Consider the following 13,697-nt stretch of genomic DNA (forward strand, 5'->3'; position numbering starts at 1 on the left):
GGCAGTCTCGAATGCGGGAGTTTTCCAAGTCCACAAGGTCGACCGTTCTCTTTTACCTCCAGGTCAGGGTTGGATCCCCAACAATGCTTTATGAGCGAAGGGACCATCTCCGAGGACCAAGGTATTGGCTTGATTGATTCTTCATGACCGGATACAGACCCATAACAATATCAAGAGGATGGGTTTTCAGTTTCTCAACTGGTGTGTGCTTTGTCGACAGGATGAAGAAACTATACATCTTTTTTGGTCGTGTGAAGTGTTTCAAGAATTGTTTTCTAAAACTTGGAGGGCTCCATCAGTTGTTGTGCGGGAGGGCTGCTTTGCATTAGATCTTATACTCGGCTCTGCTATAATTAGACGTGAAAAGAAGTGGAGGATTATTTGGAGAGTTTGGTTACTTACAGTGTGGTGGTTCATATGGATGGTCAGAAATGATGCTACTTTTCGAGATGTCCCGTTCAACCTTAACCATTTGACACATAGGGTCTTGGCTGATGTGCATGCTATCTTACGCATATATCTAAAAGACCTGCCTCTGCCACCAACTGATCCTCATATAGATGTTTGTGGTCCTGGATGAGTTTTCAGTTTTGTGTTCAGGTTTTTTGTGTTATTGGTGTTCTCATGTTATGTTGTTGTGTTTGTGCTTGTGGGTCTCAATGCTTTGTTGAGTTTCACTTTTAAGTAACGTCGATCTCTCTCTCTCTCTCTCTCTCTCTCTCTCTCTCTCTATATATATATATATATATATATATATATATATATATATATATATATATATATATATATTTGAGTAGTGTATAGGCGCACAAAAAGACTTTTATTGGCGACTTTTGTTGCCACTAAAAGTCTCATCAGAGACCTTTAGTGGTACTTTTTTGTAAAGGTGTATTTTGAAGAAAACTTGCGCTAGTGCACAAGTTAGTTTTGGCCATGTACCTACGCATTTTCCTATATATTAGACCACAAAAGTTAGTTGAATGATATAGATACATTTTAAATGGCACAAATGAGAAGAAGAGCAGAAAATATGGTTAAAAGGAAGGAATAGGATCACCATCTTTAAGGCAGCAGTAACCGCTACTTGGTTCTTCCAATGGTGCAAAGCATTTTAGGTAGCCGTTGTCTCTGAGATAAACCCAATGCTTAGCCTTTTTGCCTGTCATTCTTTGACCTTCGTCCTCAATATCTATGTCACAAAGATATATGGACACGAGGACACGTGCTGTGGATTCGACTCACAAGTTAAAAAAAAATAGAAAACTGGGCGTGAGGACATGGAATTACATTTGATTGAAATAAAACTAAAAAAATATTAAAATATTACCCTTGACAGTGTCGGTGTCCACATGTCTGCTTGTGTCACCGAAGACATGCCACCAAAATGGCGTGTCCCCGTGACATAGCTCAATATCAAATATATTTGCCTTTTCACACTATACTAACAGATATTGCCGATTCTTTGAAAGATTATACCTGAAAACCCCGATATTTTCAAAATATCACCTATACTCGCAATATTGTGTTTCTATTTTGATACTAATGCAATAAAAACGCTAGTAATTAAAGTTTCTGTTATTTTCTATTTATATTTTTATAGGATGATTGCTAGGTGTGGACTTCCTTAGGGTGCGGACGGTTTCAGTTTTCAATGTTACAAGTGGTTTCCAAGGATGTAACTCAACAAGAAAACTTATATTTTTATTGTAAAACTTCGATGCAATGCGAATTGTTGATTTTTTAGATTCATCTCCAAATATGTACTAACATAAAAAATAAAAACTAATCTATTGCATGTACTGCTTCCACTAAATAAATTATAGAGATCACATTTGTAGGGTCAGATTTGCAAAACATGAGATAAAACATTGAAATCTAAAACTATAGTATTCACACTATAAGGACGCCCACACCTGCCCATCATCCTATTTTTTTATATATTTTTATATTTGCCGGTATTTTCCTGAGTTCTTCCCAAGAAAATCCAGAATTTCATGATTATCATGAGATTTTGATATTTTCTCAACAACGAGATTTATGCCTATGCATGGATCTCACTTTCTCACTAAAGCACAAACATACATTTTTTCCCATATTTTCCATGGGAAAACCGCGCCCGGACTAGATAGAGACAACGTTAACCACATTCCTTTGGTTGGTTGCCTTTGAATCCCCAGCCATTCTTACTCCGGATCCAAGGTGGCCAAAATTTCTGATGGACACGAGAATTCCACCTCTGAGGCAAGAACAGTCCTTCCCATACCATCCGTTCCACAGTTTGCCGCCAAGCGGCAATGTTGCACATGTATCAGCTGCATCTGGAGGCCTTGCCGGTGTCAAGCCTTGCACTGCAGGTGCCACCTGATTAGGCTGTCTGAGTCCTTCAAATCCAGGGGGCACCAAATCATTTTCTGGTTGCTGCATAGAAGGTGAAGGTTCAGGAGGAAGAGGTGGGACTGGGAGTCGACCAACTTGTAATACCACTAATTGTTGGTTGGGACTGGTGCACCCTTGGCTGCTGCAAATGCGGCGTCTCAGACTTATATGATGGAGGTGTGTGAGATGGAACCTTGCCACACACAGTAGTCATTGGATCAGAACACTGCTGCAGAACATTTCACATCTGATGTGGAAGGATTAGAAGGAAATTCACAGACTTGGATATCATCAGGTCGAACTTCTCGCATTTGGTCCCCAAATGACTGAGTTGACTCGTCACTCACAGAATCAAACTCTTGAACCTGCTTGCTTTCCTTGCATTCAACCATAACTGGCTGTTCAAGCCCCTTAGCTTGCATGGTGACACTTCCTGCTTGATCATTCAAATTTTCTTCTACTATCATAACTTTATTTTGCTTGACATAATACAGTTGAGCACAAGACTCATCCAAAGGTTCCCACCTACTCTTGCGTTTGTGCTGCTTTGATTCAACAGTTACGGCATTGTCAGACTGCTTTTGTTCAGTGCAGATGGATATGCAACCACTTTTATCAGTTGAATCTTCACAGTATTTTGAGCAGTGGCTGTATGTGTTTGGACAGGATTATGAAATCCAGGAGGCAGTTCAATTTGCTGACTAATATCGGAATCAGGATTGACACCAACAAATTGATGGGTACAGTTGCTAGAATCAGTTTGTTTTGCATTCTGACTGTGCCAGCAATTCTTATGCCATGTGCTGCAGCTATACTGGGTCAAGACTGTAGAGGTCTGGACAGGGTTATAACAAGTGAATTGACTGCTTGACTTGTAGGATTGACATCCATTTGTCCAGACTGCTGATCCCTCCAATCTTTACTGCTCTCAATGATACCAGGTTGGGTTGTGAAAGAGGATGTGTGGACAGATTTATGAGATTCTGGAGGCAATTCAGTTGGTTGACTACTGGTACAGTTCATCGCATCAGTTTGTCTTGCTACCTGACTCTGCCAATTCTTGCGGTTAAACCGAATCCAGTGGCTGCTTGCATCATCACGGCCAATGCATCTTTCGGATTGTGAGCGGAATGTATTTATCCCTGAAGCTACGTAATATTTGATGGAGCTGCAATGATAACTGATAAAATTAAAATTTGCACAGCATAGACAACTTTCTAGCCATATGAAAATCATTACAGATTTAAAGACAACAAATTCCCATTACAGACGATAATTGGCATTACTTCAGCTTCCAATAGAACCAATTTGTGCACTTGTGCATGCCTGTGCACACCGTTGTCTGTTTGTGTCAACTAACAACCCCATGTTGTAGCTTGACAAAATACCCACATTTGTGATGATTCGAGGAACGCATGCCCTAACTATCATCTAAATAAAAACTCAACTGTCATATCACTCAAAACTTAATTTTCATGTACATAAAACAAAATGGCAATTTCTAGAGAGAAAAAATTAATAGCAAACCTTAATACAACATAACAGAACAATATTGTGACAGAAGCAGCCCAGAAAAATTAAATGCAAGGCAACTAAGCGTTCCTACCACCTAAAACAATGTGCAGTGAAATAAGCACAGAGAAAAGGGACTCGTCATCTTAATGTTATCTGAGAATAATTTAACATTCTTTTGTTTGGAATAGCCGAGTTATATTGAATTTTAACCCATGAGAACAAATAGTATGGTCTAACAGACTGATTGCAAGGCAAACTACCTGTGAATTTTTCATTGCACATTATCTTAATTGAGTTTGTCCCACTTTCTCCGCCTGAATGTTAGGAGGTAGTGTTAGGAAAACCACGAGCAAGAGACAACCAAAAGGAAACAAAGAACAAGAACGATCAAACAAAACACAAGAAGAACACAAATTTACGTGGAAAAACCTCTCCTCAAATCTGAGAGAGTAAAAAACCACAGCCGCCCAGAGAGAAATATTATTACTCTTAACAGACAGTTACAAGCTGGGGAAAGAAAAGCGAGAATATAAACAAGGCAAGGGCGACAACCCTAACCCTAAGCAAATCGGGTCGGATCCACTGAAAACCGGGTCCCAAACATAAGTCCCCAAAAAAAATTCTTCTGGGGGGGCCGCTGCCCCCCTGTAACCCCTCGCCAGGGGCGGCCCCCCCGGACCCGCGCCGGGGGAGCCCCCAGACCCCCCTTCCTGCAAGGGCAAAAACAGTGAATCAGGCTCCACAACTCATCAGGTAGTACCGTTGTGCTCATGAAAAGTCAAAAACAAACAAAAATTGTGACTTTTTGCGTTACACTCCAAAATTTTATTGGAAAATTTTAAGGATTTTTTTTTTACTTATCTTTTGCAAACCCAATGGAATAATACATTTGAAACTGATTCAAATTTTTGACGATTTATAATAACACATCAAAACACACACAACTGGATTTAAAGAACTTAATTAAAAAAATTAATTCAAACCAGTACTCAAATAAATTTAGAGTTTACATGTCTCGATAAAATCTAATTTAATATAAAAATATCTAAAATAACGTTGAATGCCCTGGGAAAGATAATGAAGATAATACGTTTGACGCCGCCAAGCAACCCACCATCACACCAACTCATGTATTATCTGAAAAATATTAAAGTACGAGGCATTAATCCACAGCCCCAGTAAGATACACCAATACACGTAAACATAGATATAACCTTAACATAAGAGATAAGCATTGGTACATCTTTAGACAAACAACTAAAACATGCAATACCGTGTAACAATGTAAGCTCAATTCTCATATTCACAACCAATCATGCTTACAGTCAATATTCATGACAATTATCCTACTATGTATAATTTAAAAAGCAAACAGACAATTCATAATCAATTATACAATCATGCACAGATTGTAGTAATGTCAGTGATTCAATACTTAATATTTTATTTCTCTTTTCTCGCCCTGAAGGGTACACACTTAGTGTTTCTAACTCTAATTCAATCAATCTAATGAGGTGTTTGTTATGCCATATAATTTATTCGTCTCATTGATTATAAGAATTTGTCAACTCTCTTGAAGTTTTTCACTGGAGCAATCCATGACCGAGAGAATCTTCAGGTCGTCCATACATAATCGATTCACACTATACAAAGATTAAGTACATACACCACCTAGGTCACACAGTAGTCCAACCCCCTATGAACGACGACTAGGGACCAACAGAGATGCCTACCTCTCCAAACAGCAACAGTCGACCGGTCGAGTGTACCACCACCCTCTCAAAAATGGTTTTGGGTTTGAATGGGTCGCTAGGTGTTATTTAAATTTAGGCTCATAAATTAATTTTAGGTGCTCTTAACACACAGGCTCCCTAGTCCAACTCTGTGGAGATTTCATAACACAAGGTTGTTTTTAACTCATTCAAACTGACTGCAGTGCAAACCTAATTTCTGAGTAACCTTGAGCACGGCCTCCTTGAGTCAATTATGTGCATGTCTTTTTAAGTCTTTTCTTTCTTTGGTGCTCAATAAGCACTCGTGGGTTCCACCGAACCCATACTCACTCACGAGCCATGTTTATGCTCATACCACATATTCATTGTCATCATGTATACACCAAATTATATGCTCACATGCTTACATAAAGGCCGCATGCATAATTCCATTCATAACTATGCTCATTTAACAAAATTACATGTGCATTTTATTTTTTTTTAAGATCATGCCTCATGATGAATAATGTGTGTTCTCATATATGACATGTGACTTCTTAACATACATGATTTAGCATGAAGAACATTCAGTTAACATGTATAAAATATTACAAATCATGTCTTAATCATCATTCATCATGCATCGGAATGTAGAAAAATAACTAAGCATTAACACATGTTATTTGGAAAATTTGGATCCCTATTTATTTGATTTTGAAAAAATCACCAAAAACCACAAAAATAGTTTTGGCCTCCAAAATTTAACAAAAGTTGCTCTAACATGTCAGGAACAAACCACTAAAATTTCAGCCTCAAACTCGTTCTCCATAAATCCATGGAAGTTCTGTAATAGACCTATGTCTAGAAAAATTACAGAACAGATTGTAAAAATGTTTCTCAATTTAGAAAATTTTCTAAAATTTAATGTGAACTCTTTTGACAAAACCCTTTTTACAGAGTTTTTTAATGTCTTAGATTCCACCAAAAAATTTCATATTTTATTTTTCAAAACAACTGGTAGAAACAATCATGCAGACAAGACAGAAAATTGATGCTCTGTTGCAATAGACGTTTAGCCCTAAAAACTGAGTCAAATATAGTAAAACAAGATTCTAAAATCAAGCTCCAAATGTGTAGATCATTTCAGCATTTTGATTTGTATTTATTGGATTCGTATTTTGAGAGATATAGATTTTTTTCTGAAACGGGTCAGACTAAAAACGGGAATAAAATGTTAGAGATTTCAAAACTCACAATGTATTCAATATCCGATATCAAGGATGATAACAAAACATGATCAACCATAATTACAGATATTTTAAACATATATACAATGAATTACAATAATTATTTAGACTTTGTCATGTTTACACAATTAAAATATCAACATGCTTCATCCCTAAATCATGGATCTGTTTAAATAAATTTGTACTTAACCCTTAATCATATGGAATCAATCAAAGCAAATATATCATGAATTTTCAGAGGTATTAACATGTTCATTATCATTATGAAGATGAACTACATTAACTAACATGCTCATTTGAATCCAATTTGATTATTAAACATCAAACCTCAAACTGATTTTGCTTAATTCCCTCTACAAAATGGTTTTACATGATTTAACATAGATCTAAGCCTAAATAAATTCCATAATTTAGAATGCCTAATAATCATACATCAGACATGCTGGAATAAGTCATGATCTACCCAAAAAAATATAGAACCTGAGTCTTCCCAAACCGGTTTTTTATTAAAGGCTTAAAAATCTTTTTTTTTTTGCAAACTGATTTTTCTCAAAAACCCATGGTGACAATGATTCACCAAAAATAATTTTTTAAAAGTGAAAATCATCTTTTTAATGATGTTTCAAGGTCTGATCCACATTTGCTCAGATTTGGAAATCAATTCTACTCATAACTCATGTGTTTGGATCAATCCATGTCTACGTGATTGATACACTTACCTTTATTTGCGATTTCACACCGAGATCCTTCGTACTTATGCTTCAACGCTTTCACGTGAGCAAGGTACCTCCAACTTCAAGTATTTCTTCTTCAAAGTGTAGGTATAATGGCTGTTGCAGCAATTCCTTTGCCGAAGACACAAAGAAGGAGACTAGATAGAGAAGAAGTGGAAAGTCCAAAAAAATCAAAAAGAGTGAGATGCCCCCCCTAAGGGTGCTCTGTTATAGCTCCATGGGCTGAGCAAAAGCTTTTAAAAACTCCTCTTTCTCAACACTTTTCAAAAAAAATTCTCTACTTTCCTTCTTTCTTTCTATTTTCCTTAATCTTATTTACTTTTTTCTTCTTTCTTTGGTTTTCTTTCTTCTTCATTTTATAAATTTCAGAATTCATATAAGTAGGTAGGGACATCCCATGTGAGTCCCTCTACTTGCCTTGCTAGCCACATGAGTCTAACTTGGACTTATGACTCCCTTGCCAAGCTTTGAGTTCATTTTTTTGGTAAGTTTTGGCATTCTCATTTTTTCTTTTTCTCATTATATTTTAAATAATTTAAAAGTAATGTCCAGCCAAGGGGGTGCAGGCCCACTTAGGGGGAATCCCACCCTCTTGGATTAGCTTAATTAATTAAGTTTTATTTAATTTACTAAATTTTCTATTTTCTAATTTGGATTTTAGATCTATTTTAAATCTTGGATTTCATACCTAATCCAAATTCAAATGGTTTCAAACCTAATTTGGGTCTAACTCCATATACTAAATTCATTTGTAATTAAATCCAAATTCAAATTCAAATCTAAATTCCATTTAAATTCTAATTTGCATGAATTTAACCCCAAGTTAAATTTAAATTTCATTTTAACTTTAATTAAAATACAATTCCCTTGAGATTAAAATTTTGAACTAATAACACAATTAATTAAAATCCCAATACCTACTTGAATAATTAAAAAAACATAAATGAGACATAAAAATCATCTTTATTTATTAAGATAATCACCGAAAATTTACTGGTATTACATTTTGAGGCTAAAACAATATGCGAAAAAAGGAAAAAGCTAAGAAGAGTATTGAGGAGCCTCAGGCTAAGGTTTAGACAGATGAAAGAAAATGGTCAAACCTCAAAGATGCCTGATGACCAATTTTCCTGAGATACGCAAGGCTATCCTCATCAATAACCAATTCTTCAACCTGAGCGTGGATTGCCAATATCTACAATAACACACAATGGTCATCATGAACATAGTGAGACACAAAAAAAAAAAAACATTAATAAACATGCCTGCAGCTACAAGTCCATCAATATGCTTGATCAATAACATGTATCATTTCTACAGGGCCATAAGTTTCAGCCTGGATGATAACTAAACTGTCCAATAAGTCCACAGGTATTCCATGTGGACAGCTTATGTCAGTACTTCTGAACATCGGACACAAATAGACAGCAGCAAGACATCAGCTGTGAACTAGGGAAAGATTGGCAGATAAAAGCAAAGGCTGAGGAAACATTGGTTACCTTACATTACATATTCCCTTGTTTGTTGCAAGAATTACAATAGGAGACAAAGAGCTCTCTAAGGCGCGATTAAGGTATGAAAAGCATTCCATATCAAGCATGTGAACCTGTTAATCAAATATTAAAAACTAGAGTACAACAAAGAGTTGTCCACATGGGGAATGCAAATGGTACATACTACACTTGAAAAAGGGTAAGAGAAAAGAAAAAGAAAGACCTCATCAATAAAGAGCACTCCAGGGACCCGATCTGCTATTCCTTCATTAATATACCGGTTAACAACCTACCACCAATGCATTTAATGTGTGAAGTTATATCGACATGTAATCTTCAGCTTGTTCACTATATTCTTAGACAAAATGTTTATCCATCTATATTTTCATCCATGATCATGGGTTGGACAGAAGACAAGCCAAAAATTATGCATGTATATATATAGATAGAGACACCATGTCAAAACCAAGTTTTCACCATGTCACACACATAGAGACACGTACATGGACTTGGCAAGCATATGGGGCATGAGTGACTTAGTAAAAATTATGACATGAGCACACACACACATTATATATATATATATATATATATATATATATATATATATATATATATATATATATATATATTCTTCATCTTTTGAATTTAGATATACTACAAAACTGGGAGCCAGGATTTTGAATGCAAATTTAAAACTCTCTCTCTCTCTATATATATATATATCATTGTATCAAGCAAATACAGAATATTTATTTCTAATTATAGTTTTTCCCTGTTCATATCAATAAAAGTTTTATGCAGTCTCTCTCTCATTATAACCACACGGGATGTGAACAGTTCAACACCTTGCTTGACACAATGTTGACTATGTCATGATGTGCAGGACATACTCGGTATTGTATTCTATGTTGGGTCTGGAGGGGTAGGCCTTATGTTTCACATGTCCCTGTCACCATGGGGGTGAGGGAACAGTTGTGGATGGCCATGAAGAGTCTGGGGCCCAAAAACTAGGCTAAATACCAAACTCTCCTTGGCTATGTCATACGAATACTCCATTTTGACTGTTGTTCCATGTCCTTTTATATACAAGTATTAAAAATTTCATAAAAATGGTTGTATAGCTCTCCAGGCTGGATACCCAAAGCCAATTGGTTATCCAGCACAATACATGTTCCTATCAATACCAAAAAATACAGGTCATATCAAGGTAGGATCCAGTTCAGGCAAGACAGAATCCAGAAAAAAGAAACTTTTAACCACGGCTTCATTCCATGGCATTCAAAGCAATGAAGAGAATTATAGAAACAAGTGCAAGAACCTTGTTAATTTCTTGATGAAGCTTTTCAGTGATTTCTGTCTTCTTAGGTTTCATCATTCGATGCATTAGCAGCATCCCAGTCATGCAAAGTGACACATCCTTACTCTTTGTGTTTCTTGAAGTCTTATTTCAAAACCTAAAATTGATTTTTTCAATGTATTGGTAATCTTTTTCAGAATTATCATTTTGTCAAACATGTCAAATGTTAAAGAAGTTGACCAATCACTTGAAGAAGTAGAAAAACATGTTCCTAAAAAAATCTTCATCATATATAAAAAAAAAAATTAGCATGCATTCACTAAATAAATTACAAAATTAGCAGTTTAAATGCAAAACACCTAAAATCTAAATCACATGTAAGAAAAAAAAAACATAATTGATGAAGATTGATAGAAATGCCAAACAAATACCAACTTTAGGTCTTGTTGGGAGCTGAAAGTTGGAGCAAAGGATGCAGTTTTGGTATGAATTTGGGTCAAACTCCTTTGGAAGTGGAGGTATCTTCCAAGTTCCAACTCTTAGAAATTGAAGGCATTTCACTTTTCCAATTCTCCTACTACCTCTAATGAATAACACCTTAACAGCTCCTTAACAGATCTGCATATTGACGGTGTTGACGCATGCATTGCTGCCTTGGACAATTAAGGCAGACAAGATTACCAACCAGGAATGGATTGCAAGGAATAGATAACAAAATGATAGCATAAAAGCCATGACTTAAGATAGCATGGTTCTAGCCACTGTACAGGTTTTTAAAGAATCCACTTGGAAAGTTTTAACAGCAATAACTATAAGCATTCCTGTTAAGACCAAAGGCAAGCACTTCCAATAAGTTCTCAATGTCTTTGTGCACTATTACTCATAATAAGTTCCCAATGTCTTGTACCCTACGTGAGCATAGGCCTTTGGTAGCATTCTGTTTAGAGATTTTTCAAGCAATGTGAAAAAAAAAAAACATGAAAATCTAAAATCCTCAAACTACTATGCAAGTTTAGCAGCAAAGCCAATCAACATTAATGGAACTTTCTGCTATGATGTTGAAAGGGACAGAATGAATGCACTTAATTTTCAAGTTCTAGACCAAAATCTACAATAGAATTTCTAAAGTAAACTGTCATCAGTAAGTAACCTCACTGCATGAACATACCTCAAGAAGTAGTTTTGACACAGACAAAGGTGTCTACTCTGCAGTCTTCAGTACAACAGTGTTCCCACAAGCTAAAGCAAGTCCAACCTTCCAGCCATACATAAGAAGTGGAAAATTCCAAGAAATGATTTGTCCAACCACCCCAATGGGTTCATGCAACACTTGCACATGGCGACTTCCATCAGCTTGAACAGTGAGACCATGGATCTTATCCGCCCACTCTGAACAAATCACGCAGCCTCAGGCTACACTACACTATACAACTTGGCTGGTGAATTTCTTGCATGCAATTTCATAATCAACATACCAGCATAGTATCGGACCAGCATTGGAACTTCCTTTTGAGATGTTTGCTCAAAGGGATTCCCGTTATCCCAAGTTTCAAGAGCTGCAAGCTCATCATTGTGCTTTTCAATTAGATCAGCAAATCGATGAAGTATTTTTTACCTTTCCTGGGCAGGAAACATGATATCTCAGAAAATGACTGCAATGCTTGAACAAAGTGTAAAAAGCTCAACAAAATCCTCATCAAAATTCACAAGTCTCAAAAAGGATAGTTTCTTGTAAATCTTACCAATGCCCACTTAAGTAACCATCAGGCTATGCTATGTAAAACTAACTAATATATTCCAGATGTTTTAATCATCTGCATGTTGGCGAATCCATGTAAAACAAACATTGACAGGAAGCGTACCTGAATTCGCCATAGTTCATGTTGGAAATTCGGCGTTCTCCTCAGCCAGTCGACTTCCACAATGAGCTCAGGCCTTAAGTCGACGGTGAGCAGCACCCTATTCCGCTGTATCTAAATGTGAAACTGAATTTGGCAGGGAAATGCTATGAGTCTCTCATCATCCTCGTAGCCCCTAACCCCTTATGTAATGGGAGGTTAGGCAGTTACGTGAATGTGGTTTTCTCCACATTCACATAACTCCCACCCACTATCCCCATTACGTGGCCACTAACGTGACCCACTAATGGGTGTCAATTCGGGTCACACTGTGGGTTGGACCCATAACCTATAATGTCCAACATTCTCCCACTTGACCCATTGACACCAAAAGTGTACTAAATCGAGGTGTATATCGTTATCTTGATTTAAATCTTCATGTGGGTTCACATGCCACCCTTTATCATAAGGATGAATCGTATGAGTCATGGATATAAACACCCCTTTATGAAATGTCATATTTTCATGTACTACGCTACAATTCACCTTCAGTGCTTAGGCATGTAAAAATTTACCTTTATGAATAGGTTGGTCTCTCACCTATTCTATTGGTCCTTGAATATTGTTATTCTGCTATTCTCTCTAACCCATATGAGAGATTCTTTATGCAAAATCAACAATAACACAAAACCTTAGAAAATCAAAACATAAACACAAATGTGATCACATAATATATTGTCAGACATCAAAAGAAATAAAAAAGACCCATCCCCTTTACATGTTGGGAATATAATCCCGGTGCTAGCCCTTTAGTAAGGGGATCCACAGTCATTTCCTTCGTCCCAATTGTATCAATACATACTAGATGACTCTTAGTCCTTTCTTTAACAATAAAATATTTTAACTCCATGTGTCGACACGGTGTTGAGCTCTTGTTGTTATTTGAAAAGGACACAACTGCTTCATTATCACAAAAGATCTTTAGTGGTCTCTCAATAGAGTCCACTATACCAAGACCCATAATGAAGTTTCGTATCCAAATAGTCTGTGACGAAGTCTCGTATAGAGCAATAAACTCCGCCTTCATGGTATGAGCAATAGTGGTAGACTGCTTTCCACTTCTCCATGAGACAACACCACCCGCTAGAAGGAAAATGTATCCAGTAGTGGATTTTCTACTGTCAATACACCCTCCTAAGTCTGCAACAGAGTATCCAACGACCTCTAGGTGGTCATGTTTCCTGTAGATCAACATATAGTCTTTCGTTCCTTGTAAATAGCGCATGACCTTTTTCGTTGTCTTCCAGTGCGCAATGTCTGGATTTGACTTATATCTACCAAGCATTCCCACAACAAATGTTATATCAGGTCGAGTGCAGGTTTGCGCGTACTGTAAACTCCCAACTGCCGAAGCATATGGAACAACATTCATCTGAGTCTTCGCAATATCATCCTGAGAACAGTTCTTTAAGCTCAATTTAT

Source organism: Nuphar pumila, chromosome 9 (assembly GCF_984573655.1).
Source record: "Nuphar pumila chromosome 9, dmNupPumi1.hap1.1, whole genome shotgun sequence".
In the NCBI taxonomy this organism is placed as follows: Eukaryota; Viridiplantae; Streptophyta; class Magnoliopsida; order Nymphaeales; family Nymphaeaceae; genus Nuphar; species Nuphar pumila.